Here is an 11,799-nt window from a genome sequence, read left to right as displayed (position 1 = left end):
ACGACCCACTGTGGCAGGGTGAGGCGTCGAGAGAGTCCTGTGAGGCGGATGAGCACAGGGAGGAAACGGAGAGACGACCCACTGAGGGCTCGGTGCGGCGTCGAGAGAGTCCTGTGAGGCGGCTGAGGGCAGGGAGGAAACGGAGAGACGACCCCACTGAGGGCTGGGTGCGTCGTCGAGAGAGTGCTGTGAGGCGGCTGGGGACAGGGAGGAAATTGAGAGACGACCTCACTGTGGCTCGGTGAAACCGTCGAGTAGATCTTTCAGGTGGCTGAGGGCAGGAAGGAAAAGCAGAGGCGAGGACTTGGGGGGGTAGGGGGTGGGGTAGGGCTCTGGATGGGTGAGGGGAGGGGGGGTGTTAAGGTGGGTCGCCGAAAACGGAGACTCGACCTCAAATGGCGGGCTAGGATCCGTCCCTGATCCGACACAGAGACAGAACGGAGAGACGACCCACTGTGGCAGGGTGAGGCGTCGAGAGAGTCCTGTGAGGCGGATGAGCACAGGGAGGAAACGGAGAGACGACCCACTGAGGGCTCGGTGCGGCGTCGAGAGAGTCCTGTGAGGCGGCTGAGGGCAGGGAGGAAACGGAGAGACGACCCCACTGAGGGCTGGGTGCGTCGTCGAGAGAGTGCTGTGAGGCGGCTGGGGACAGGGAGGAAATTGAGAGACGACCTCACTGTGGCTCGGTGAAACCGTCGAGTAGATCTTTCAGGTGGCTGAGGGCAGGAAGGAAAAGCAGAGGCGAGGACTTGGGGGGGTAGGGGGTGGGGTAGGGCTCTGGATGGGTGTGGGGAGGGGGGGTGTTAAGGTGGGTCGCCGAAAACGGAGATTCGAACTCAAAAGGCGGGCTAGGATCCGTCCCTGATCCGACACAGAGACAGAACGGAGAGACGACCCACTGTGGCAGGGTGAGGCGTCGAGAGAGTCCTGTGAGGCGACTGAGGACAGGGAGGAAACGGAGAGACGACCCACCGAGGGCTCGGTGCGTCGTCGAGAGAGTGCTGTGAGGCGGCTGAGGACAGGGAGGAAACGGAGAGACGACCCACTGAGGGCTGGGTGCGTCGTCGAGAGAGTGCTGTGAGGCGGCTGGGGACAGGGAGGAAATTCAGAGACGACCTCACTGTGGCTCGGTGAAACCGTCGAGTAGATCTTTCAGGTGGCTGAGGGCAGGAAGGAAAAGCAGAGACGAGGACTTGGGGGGGTAGGGGGTGGGGTTGGGCTCTGGATGGGTGAGGGGAGGGGGGGTGTTAAGGTGGGTCGCCGAAAACGGAGATTCGACCTCAAACGGCGGGCTAGGATCCGTCCCTGATCCGACACAGAGACAGAACGGAGAGACGACCCACTGTGGCAGGGTGAGGCGTCGAGAGAGTCCTGTGAGGCGGCTGAGGACAGGGAGGAAACGGAGAGACGACCCACTGAGGGCTGGGTGCGTCGTCGAGAGAGTGCTGTGAGGCGGCTGGGGACAGGGAGGAAATTCAGAGACGACCTCACTGTGGCTCGGTGAAACCGTCGAGTAGATCTTTCAGGTGGCTGAGGGCAGGAAGGAAAAGCAGAGACGAGGACTTGGGGGGGTAGGGGGTGGGGTTGGGCTCTGGATGGGTGAGGGGAGGGGGGGTGTTAAGGTGGGTCGCCGAAAACGGAGATTCGACCTCAAACGGCGGGCTAGGATCCGTCCCTGATCCGACACAGAGACAGAACGGAGAGACGACCCACTGTGGCAGGGTGAGGCGTCGAGAGAGTCCTGTGAGGCGGCTGAGGACAGGGAGGAAACGGAGAGACGACCCACCGAGGGCTCGGTGCGTCGTCGAGAGAGTGCTGTGAGGCGGCTGAGGACAGGGAGGAAACGGAGAGACGACCCACTGAGGGCTGGGTGCGTCGTCGAGAGAGTGCTGTGAGGCGGCTGGGGACAGGGAGGAAATTCAGAGACGACCTCACTGTGGCTCGGTGAAACCGTCGAGTAGATCTTTCAGGTGGCTGAGGGCAGGAAGGAAAAGCAGAGACGAGGACTTGGGGGGGTAGGGGGTGGGGTTGGGCTCTGGATGGGTGAGGGGAGGGGGGGTGTTAAGGTGGGTCGCCGAAAACGGAGATTCGACCTCAAACGGCGGGCTAGGATCCGTCCCTGATCCGACACAGAGACAGAACGGAGAGACGACCCACTGTGGCAGGGTGAGGCGTCGAGAGAGTCCTGTGAGGCGGCTGAGGACAGGGAGGAAACGGAGAGACGACCCACTGAGGGCTGGGTGCGTCGTCGAGAGAGTGCTGTGAGGCGGCTGGGGACAGGGAGGAAATTCAGAGACGACCTCACTGTGGCTCGGTGAAACCGTCGAGTAGATCTTTCAGGTGGCTGAGGGCAGGAAGGAAAAGCAGAGACGAGGACTTGGGGGGGTAGGGGGTGGGGTTGGGCTCTGGATGGGTGAGGGGAGGGGGGGTGTTAAGGTGGGTCGCCGAAAACGGAGATTCGACCTCAAACGGCGGGCTAGGATCCGTCCCTGATCCGACACAGAGACAGAACGGAGAGACGACCCACTGTGGCAGGGTGAGGCGTCGAGAGAGTCCTGTGAGGCGGCTGAGGACAGGGAGGAAACGGAGAGACGACCCACCGAGGGCTCGGTGCGTCGTCGAGAGAGTGCTGTGAGGCGGCTGAGGACAGGGAGGAAACGGAGAGACGACCCACTGAGGGCTGGGTGCGTCGTCGAGAGAGTGCTGTGAGGCGGCTGGGGACAGGGAGGAAATTCAGAGACGACCTCACTGTGGCTCGGTGAAACCGTCGAGTAGATCTTTCAGGTGGCTGAGGGCAGGAAGGAAAAGCAGAGACGAGGACTTGGGGGGGTAGGGGGTGGGGTTGGGCTCTGGATGGGTGAGGGGAGGGGGGGTGTTAAGGTGGGTCGCCGAAAACGGAGATTCGACCTCAAACGGCGGGCTAGGATCCGTCCCTGATCCGACACAGAGACAGAACGGAGAGACGACCCACTGTGGTAGGGTGAGGCGTCGAGAGAGTCCTGTGAGGCGGCTGAGGACAGGGAGGAAACGGAGAGACGACCCACCGAGGGCTCGGTGCGTCGTCGAGAGAGTGCTGTGAGGCGGCTGAGGACAGGGAGGAAACGGAGAGACGACCCACTGAGGGCTGGGTGCGTCGTCGAGAGAGTGCTGTGAGGCGGCTGGGGACAGGGAGGAAATTCAGAGACGACCTCACTGTGGCTCGGTGAAACCGTCGAGTAGATCTTTCAGGTGGCTGAGGGCAGGAAGGAAAAGCAGAGACGAGGACTTGGGGGGGTAGGGGGTGGGGTTGGGCTCTGGATGGGTGAGGGGAGGGGGGGTGTTAAGGTGGGTCGCCGAAAACGGAGATTCGACCTCAAACGGCGGGCTAGGATCCGTCCCTGATCCGACACAGAGACAGAACGGAGAGACGACCCACTGTGGCAGGGTGAGGCGTCGAGAGAGTCCTGTGAGGCGGCTGAGGACAGGGAGGAAACGGAGAGACGACCCACCGAGGGCTCGGTGCGTCGTCGAGAGAGTGCTGTGAGGCGGCTGAGGACAGGGAGGAAACGGAGAGACGACCCACTGAGGGCTGGGTGCGTCGTCGAGAGAGTGCTGTGAGGCGGCTGGGGACAGGGAGGAAATTCAGAGACGACCTCACTGTGGCTCGGTGAAACCGTCGAGTAGATCTTTCAGGTGGCTGAGGGCAGGAAGGAAAAGCAGAGACGAGGACTTGGGGGGGTAGGGGGTGGGGTTGGGCTCTGGATGGGTGAGGAAAGGGGGGGTGTTAAGGTGGGTCGCCGAAAACGGAGATTCGAACTCAAAAGGCGGGCTAGGATCCGTCCATGGTGTGGCACCAAGAGAGAATGGCGAGACGACCCACTGTGGCTCGGTGTGGCGTCGAGAGAGTCCTGTCAGGCGGCTGAGGGCAGGGAGGAAACCGGAGATGGGGGGGAGGGAGGTGCAAACCTGGACTGTTAGGCGAGCGGCTTACTCCCGCCGTTTACCCGCTGGACCTCGTCCAGTCTCCGGCAATGCTCCGGCACAGAGAATGCCTGGCCTGGCGTGACGGCCTGCTCCTGCCCGGTGTGTGGCGGTCGCGCCAGCAGTGTTTCTCGTGTAGCATGCGAGCGTTGCCGGTGTCGTCGGGAGCCGGGATATGTTCTCGAACAAAGTTACCTGAGCGAGTGTGCCTTTCTCCCTGTCGTCAGCTCGGGTCTGGTCGAATTGGGCCGGTGGCGCCGAAGAAGTTACCACCGGAGACCAGGGTCCAGTGGCTAGAGCCGGGCCCAACGGCTATTGCCGAGTACCTTCCTCCGATGCAGGAAGAAGGTGTGTTCAGTCCCGCGGAAATCGTACGGCGGGTGCCGAATTTACCAGTGGCCAGCCGGGTCCAGGAGCTAGAGCCGGATTTGTCGGCTACTGCCGGGTAACCTACTTTGGATGCGGGTGCTGGCGTGGTCGGCCCCGCGGAAATCGGACGGCAGGCGCCGAAGATACCAGCGGCGAGCCGGGTCCCGGAGCTAGAGCCGAGCCCATCGGCTATTGTTGAGTAGCCGTCTTTGCCGGCAGAGCTGGCGTTTTCAGTCTCGTCGAAATCAGACGGCGGGCGCCGAAGTTAACAGCGGCTAGCCGGGCCCCAGAGCTAGAGCCGGACCCAGGGACTAAAGCCCAGCGGTGTGCTTCCGGTTGGGCGTTTGCGTTTTCAGTCTCGCGGAAATCGGACGGAGGGCGCCGAAGTTACGTTTTGCCAGCCGGGTCCAGTAGCTAGAGCCGGGCCCGGGGACTAGAGTCCCGCGTCGGCCTCCGACCCGAGTGCTTCTGTTTTCAATCTCGTCCAAATCGGACGAGGGGTACGGAAACGGCACAACTTAACCCGGGTCCAGGGGCTAGAGCCGGGCCCGGCGACTAGAGTCCCGCGTCGGCCTTCGGCCCAAGTGCTTCCGTTTTCAATCTCGTCCAAATCGGATGGAGGGTACCGAAACGGCGAAACGTAACCCTGACTCCCTTGCAAGTGCCTGGTCCGGTAACCCTATTGTCCTTCAAGGCTCTCAGACCTGAAAGGAATTGGGAGGCAAGTTCGGCATTCTGGCCGAAATCGAGCGCCGGAGTGTACCTTTTTCCAGAACTGGGACATGGTACATCAGGGGTTTTCGTGCTTAGACCACAGCACAGCGAGAGCTGGGCGACCATTTGAGCTCAATTTGCACGAAGTGACGACATCACCTTGACCCATTCGATATATATAGGGGAGACCTGGTGTCTGTGGCACCTTTCTCGTGGGTAACCTGCTGTCTTAGGGGACCATGCGAGGGAGACTACTGACAACTACCTGCGTCTTGGCGACATTCTAAGTCTCGTTGTTGCCAGAGGGAAGGAGCAAATGTTTTCCATTGTTTTGGTGCGTTGGCTACTTTCCCTTCCCCCATTCCACGGTGTTGGTTCTCGGTTCCGGTGCGGTAGCGAACTGTTTGCCGCAGACGTTTACCGGAGTAAATGGGGAACCAGCCTTTTACCTGTCGCGGGGTACATATGCCGAGGTATTTGGAGTCCGGTGTGTGAGTGACCGACCATTGCGTTCTGTTAGACATACGTAACATTAGGCGAAGGCGGCCCTCCTTGCACATGTCGTGTGGTTCCAGAGCCAGGCATCTCGGGTCCGGTGTGCGCGTGCGACCGATCTTGTTCATGTGTTAGACATACGTAACAGTGGGCGAAGACGGTCGGCGAAACTCGCGCATGTCGTGTGGTCCGAGATGGCCTTCCATGCACATTAGATATAGCTATATAAAGGGGGAGACGCGGTGGCTGGCTGACAACTACCGGCGTCTTGGCGACATTGTGTCTCGTTGTCGCCAGAGAGAAGGAGCAAATGTATTCCATTGTTTTGGTACGTGGGCTCCTTTCTCTTCCCCCACTGTTAGGGTGCTGGTTCTCGGTTCCGGTGCGGTAGCGAACTGTTTGCCGCAGACGTATACCGGAGTAATTGGGGAACCAGACGGTGTTTTGCCTGTCGCGGGATTGGATCACAGGTTCTGGGTTCCGGTGCGGTTGCGAACTGCTTCTCGTTCACCGGCGCCAATGGGGAACCTGCCTGTCTGTCGCGGGGCAAATGCCACATAGGCTGAGGTATTTGGAGTCCGGTGTGTGAGTGACCGACCATTGCGTTCTGTTAGACATACGTAACATTAGGCGAAGGCGGCCCTCCTTGCACATGTCGTGTGGTTCCAGAGCCAGGCATCTCGGGTCCGGTGTGCGCGTGCGACCGATCTTGTTCATGTGTTAGACATACGTAACAGTGGGCGAAGACGGTCGGCGAAACTCGCGCATGTCGTGTGGTCCGAGATGGCCTTCCATGGACGTTAGATATAGCTATATAAAGGGGGAGACTCGGTGGCTGGCTGAACCTACTACCGGCGTCTTGGCGACATTGTGTCTCGTTGTCGCCAGAGAGAAGGAGCAAATGTATTCCATTGTTTTGGTGCGTGGGCTCCTTTCTCTTCCCCCACTGTTAGGGTGCTGGTTCTCGGTTCCGGTGCGGTAGCGAACTGTTTGCCGCAGACGTATACCGGAGTAATTGGGGAACCAGACGGTGTTTTGCCTGTCGCGGGATTGGATCACAGGTTCTGGGTTCCGGTGCGGTTGCGAACTGCTTCTCGTTCACCGGCGCCAATGGGGAACCTGCCTGTCTGTCGCGGGGCAAATGCCACATAGGCTGAGGTATTTGGAGTCCGGTGTGTGAGCGACCGACCATTGCGTCTTGTTAGACATACGTAACTTGCAGGCGAAGGCGGCCCTCCTCGCACATGTCGTGTGGTTCCAGAGCCCAGGCACCTCGGGGTCCGGTGTGCGCGTGCGACCGATCTTGTTCATGTGTTAGACATACGTAACAGTGGGCGAAGACGGTCGGCGAAACTCGCGCATGTCGTGTGGCTCGAGAATTGCCTTCAATTCCTCCCTGGAGTGAGTAGTTTGTTTCGGCAGCAGCTCTCTCTCCACACAACCCCCCATCATCCTCCTTCCCGCAAGAGCATGATCCCGATGCTCGATGCAAACTGAGAACTGTCACTGCACACGCTGCGGCATCTCGGGTCCGGTGCGCGAGGCGAACTTGCATTCTGCTAGACATACGTAGCATTAGGCGAGAGCGCCCGTAATCGCGCACGTCGTGAGGCTCGAGAGGCCTTCAAAGCAGCGCCTCTGTATTGTGTCACGACGATTCCTTCCGATCTCCGTGCGATCACTTCTCCAGCCTACGACTGCACATCGAGTCAGCTATCGATCGGTCTGTGTGCATGGGAACAGAGCACCAACCTTCTTCCATGTCATGGGAAGGCTGAACAAAAACACTGTGGCGTCGCCTCTCTCCACCAACGAGGAGGCGACAAACCACACGGCACCTCGGATGCATTTCCGACGGTTCCTTTCATATAAAAGGGGTGACGCCGAGGAAAATAAGACTCGCGTCCCTACCAAAACGAAAAAGACCACCACCACCTACTCACTTACTACTGCTCCTCCTCCTGTTTTTCCAGCTTGCCGTGTTGAATGACGACAATGACGAGCAGGAGTAATCTCGGCGGGGTAGTTATGATCGTTCGTCCACGCGGAGTAACTGCTCTCCTCCGCCTCTGTTCGTCTAACGTATCGACATAACGCCATACTGTCGGGCTGCTAGAGAGTCCATAGTGAGATTTAACTTGCAAAGCAGGATTAAAACGCAAAACCGAGGGGAGCGAGGGGTGTGTGTGTGTGTCTTGTGTACTATATATCAGTAGTACTGTTGAGCTACCTGGTTGATCCTGCCAGTAGTCATATGCTTGTCTCAAAGATTAAGCCATGCATGTGTAAGTACAAGCCGAGTTAAGGCGAAACCGCGAATGGCTCATTAAATCAGCTATGTTTCATTGGATCTGTAAACCCACTTACTTGGATAACTGTGGTAATTCTAGAGCTAATACATGCATCACGTCTCTGACCGCAAGGGAAGAGCGCTTTTATTAGTTCAAAACTGGTCGGGCCTCGGTCCGTTAACCCACCCGTGGTGAATCTGAATAACTTTTTGCTGAGCGCACGGTCTCCGCACCGGCGCCGCATCCTTCAAGTGTCTGCCTTATCAGCTTTCGATTGTAGGTTATGCGCCTACAATGGCTATAACGGGTAACGGGGAATCAGGGTTCGATTCCGGAGAGGGAGCCTGAGAAACGGCTACCACATCTAAGGAAGGCAGCAGGCACGCAAATTACCCACTCCCGGCACGGGGAGGTAGTGACGAAAAATAACGATGCGAGACTCATCCGAGGCCTCGCAATCGGAATGAGTACACTTTAAATCCTTTAACGAGGATCTATTGGAGGGCAAGTCTGGTGCCAGCAGCCGCGGTAATTCCAGCTCCAATAGCGTATATTAAAGTTGTTGCGGTTAAAAAGCTCGTAGTTGGATCTCAGTTCCGGACTGACGGTACACCGCCTGGTGCTTACTGTCACGCTCCGAACAGCTAACTAGCCCCGCCGGCTCGCACGGGGTGCTCTTCATCGAGTGTCCCGAGTGGCCGGCACGTTTACTTTGAAAAAATTAGAGTGCTCAGAGCAGGCTACTTTAATGGCCTGAATGTCTATGCATGGAATAATGGAATAGGACCTCGGTTCTATTTTGTTGGTTTTCGGAACCTGAGGTAATGACTAATAGGAACAGGCGGGGGCATTCGTACTGCGACGCTAGAGGTGAAATTCTTGGACCGTCGCAAGACGAACTACTGCGAAAGCATTTGCCAAGGATGTTTTCATTAATCAAGAACGAAAGTTAGAGGTTCGAAGGCGATCAGATACCGCCCTAGTTCTAACCATAAACGATGCCAACTAGCGATCCGCCGGCGTTATTCCCATGACCCGGCGGGCAGCTTCCGGGAAACCAAAGTCTTTGGGTTCCGGGGGAAGTATGGTTGCAAAGCTGAAACTTAAAGGAATTGACGGAAGGGCACCACCAGGAGTGGAGCCTGCGGCTTAATTTGACTCAACACGGGGAACCTCACCAGGCCCAGACACCGGAAGGATTGACAGATTGAGAGCTCTTTCTCGATTCGGTGGGTGGTGGTGCATGGCCGTTCTTAGTTGGTGGAGCGATTTGTCTGGTTAATTCCGATAACGAACGAGACTCTGGCCTATTAACTAGTCGACGGATCTCCAGCAATTGGTGTCCAGTTCGCAACTTCTTCTTAGAGGGATTAGCGGCAATTCTAGCCGCACGAGATTGAGCAATAACAGGTCTGTGATGCCCTTAGATGTTCTGGGCCGCACGCGCGCTACACTGAAGAGATCAACGTGTTCTCCCCCTCCGAGAGGAGCGGGTAACCCGTTCAATCCCCTTCATGATAGGGATTGGGGCTTGCAATTGTTTCCCATGAACGAGGAATTCCCAGTAAGTGCAAGTCATCAGCTTGCGCTGATTACGTCCCTGCCCTTTGTACACACCGCCCGTCGCTACTACCGATTGAATGATTTAGTGAGGCCTTCGGACTGGCGCTCTTGGATGTTCTACCCCTCGCGTCTCGGCGCAAGGGGTTCTCGCCTCGAGCTGACGGAAAGATGTCCAAACTTGATCATTTAGAGGAAGTAAAAGTCGTAACAAGGTTTCCGTAGGTGAACCTGCGGAAGGATCATTACAGTTTGTGACGCGAGAGCTGCAACCATCGGCTCGTCGTCGTCGTTCGAGTATTCTTCAATGCGAAGAAGGCAAGGGTAGCCTTGGGAGCCGCACCCAATTGCCGTGGGAAAGGAGAAAGCGGATAAACGGCGGGGAGATCAACACCCACTGTGAGACAATAACAGGTCTGTGATGTCGGACTGACATGACATGTCAGTCAGTCCGACCGGCGCAGGTCACAGTCCTAGCGCCGTATACTGCTTTAGAGTCATCTGTTGGGGCTCGCGACACCCGTCACCGACATCTTTCTTCCTTGTCCCCGGTCGCTCAGTGGCTTCCGGCACCCACACCATAGAGAGAAAGCAGCAGGCGAAGACGCTACTGCTCCTCTCGTTGACAGGGCCGGCGCCTGCTACTCTGGCGGCGTCTAGTGCTGGGTTTTCCTTGACACGCTTCCCAGTGGGCCCCTCCCTCCCCGCCTTCACTCTACTGTAAACGTAAATGTACGTGTGCGGCAGAGGAGGAAAAAGGGGAGAGAGAAAAAAAGCATTTTATGTGTCTTCTAACCAAAGTCGGGCTCTTACCAGCCCTATCAAACCCCCCATACATTACGTCCTCCTATGATGGAGTGATAGACGGCCGACAGGCCTTAATAAAAACATATACAACTCTTAACGGTGGATCACTTGGCTCGTGGGTCGATGAAGACCGCAGCTAACTGCGTGTCGGTATGTGAATCGCAAGAATACCAGATACATCGACAAGTCGAACGCACATTGCGGCGGCAGTCCTGATATGTGTACTGTCGCCACTCCTGCGCGAGGGTCGGAATAACATCCATCGGGCGAGTAGCTGTTGCGGCCTCCATATTCTGCTCTTTGGCAGGCTCAACGATGCGCTTTGGCCTGCTCTGGGGAACGACGCCCGCCACTGCCCCCCGAATGAGAAGGCAGGAGGCAAACCGGGAGTCCCCCTAATATTTGACAAACGAGCCCCTAGCACACCTCATCATGCTGTGAAAGAAAGACGCTTTTCGTCCTATTTCTGCAACAGAGGCCTGCCGCCCTTTGAGTGAGAAAACACTCGACGTCTGCTGCGGATCCGATTGTCCCACAGACGTGCAGCAAGCAAAGCCGCCAGTTTCCACCCCTCCGTGGACTGGATGGCACAACACAAGGGTATGGCTAGAGGACCGGGTCGGAAGCGACATGCCATGCGTCGCCGTCCAGAGGTAGTAGTGTGCCAGGGAAATTGAACGCTTGAGGAACCTCCCGCCTATCACACACACTCTCTACGGACCGACTCAACCGGATTTCATTTACTTTGGCCTAGCAGAATTCGAGAGAGAGAAGAAATGGTGCCAATAACGCTCATGAACGAGTAAATTACACCAGTACACAGGTGCATGTATGAGAGAGAGGCGTGTGCGCACAGAAGTAGTGCTATACTACTACTGTTGTTATTATTATTATTGTTATAATTTCGTTGGCATGTGTGCACCCTAGTGGTAGCCGCTGCCACAGTTGTGGGGCCTATAAGCAACGCTTGCTGAAACCGAAGTGACGGCGTGTCTGGCGCAAGCCGTCAGACGGCCAAATTCGGATTTTCAGTGCGTTGGCTGGGGGACAGTAACAGCCGTGGCATCATCAGCAGCAGCCGCTGTGTTTGTTGCTGGTGTGGTGCGAGGGAGCGACCGCCTGTCGTCATGACGGAGGAGGTGCTGCTCCCGTGCTGTGCTTTGCCCCTCAGCAAAAGGCGTAGCCAGAGTGCTCGCCGACGGGTGGCGTCCTTGATTGATCAAATCAAAATGTGTGTGACTGTGTGTGTGTGTTTTTGCGCCGAGACCGCCCCTCGAGCGATGATCGATGATCAAATAAAATTTTAAACCACCAGCGCACGAAAAAAAAAACCCACCGTCGACCTCGTGTCGGGAGAGACCTACCCGCCAAATTTAAGCATATTAATAAGCGGAGGAAAAGAAACCAACAGGGATTCCCTTAGTAAGGGCGACTGAACGGGGAAGAGCCCAGCGCATAACCTCGTGTCTTAACCGGCACGAGGGGTGTTGCGTTTCGGAGGGTCCGGCACGCCGTCCCATACCGCCTAAGTCAAGCTTGAAAGCGGCCACTACCCATGGAGGGTGACAGGCCCGTGTGGCGGCGCCCGCGAGGGCATAGATGG

General features: G+C 57.3%; 3 non-coding genes across 3 annotated transcripts in view; all 3 read left to right on the top strand.

Moving 5' to 3' along the window:
- The first annotated feature begins 7,765 nt into the window (after nt 1–7,765).
- LOC138362353 (small subunit ribosomal RNA) lies at nt 7,766–9,637 on the top strand. The gene has a single exon (XR_011227598.1). It is a non-coding gene; the product is annotated as a small subunit ribosomal RNA (ribosomal RNA).
- A 647-nt stretch (nt 9,638–10,284) lies between these two features.
- LOC138362350 (5.8S ribosomal RNA) lies at nt 10,285–10,446 on the top strand. The gene has a single exon (XR_011227596.1). It is a non-coding gene; the product is annotated as a 5.8S ribosomal RNA (ribosomal RNA).
- A 1,089-nt stretch (nt 10,447–11,535) lies between these two features.
- LOC138362354 (large subunit ribosomal RNA) overlaps nt 11,536–11,799 on the top strand; it is a 4,357-nt gene continuing 4,093 nt past the window's right edge. Inside the window, exon 1 of the ribosomal RNA XR_011227599.1 lies at nt 11,536–11,799. This exon is cut by the window's right edge and continues 4,093 nt beyond it. This is a non-coding gene — a ribosomal RNA (large subunit ribosomal RNA).

This window comes from Procambarus clarkii, unplaced genomic scaffold, assembly GCF_040958095.1.
Source record: "Procambarus clarkii isolate CNS0578487 unplaced genomic scaffold, FALCON_Pclarkii_2.0 HiC_scaffold_1668, whole genome shotgun sequence".
Taxonomy (NCBI): domain Eukaryota; kingdom Metazoa; phylum Arthropoda; class Malacostraca; order Decapoda; family Cambaridae; genus Procambarus; species Procambarus clarkii.
The sequence above is the reverse complement of the archived record's forward strand: the minus strand, read 5'-3'. Positions and strand labels throughout refer to the sequence as shown.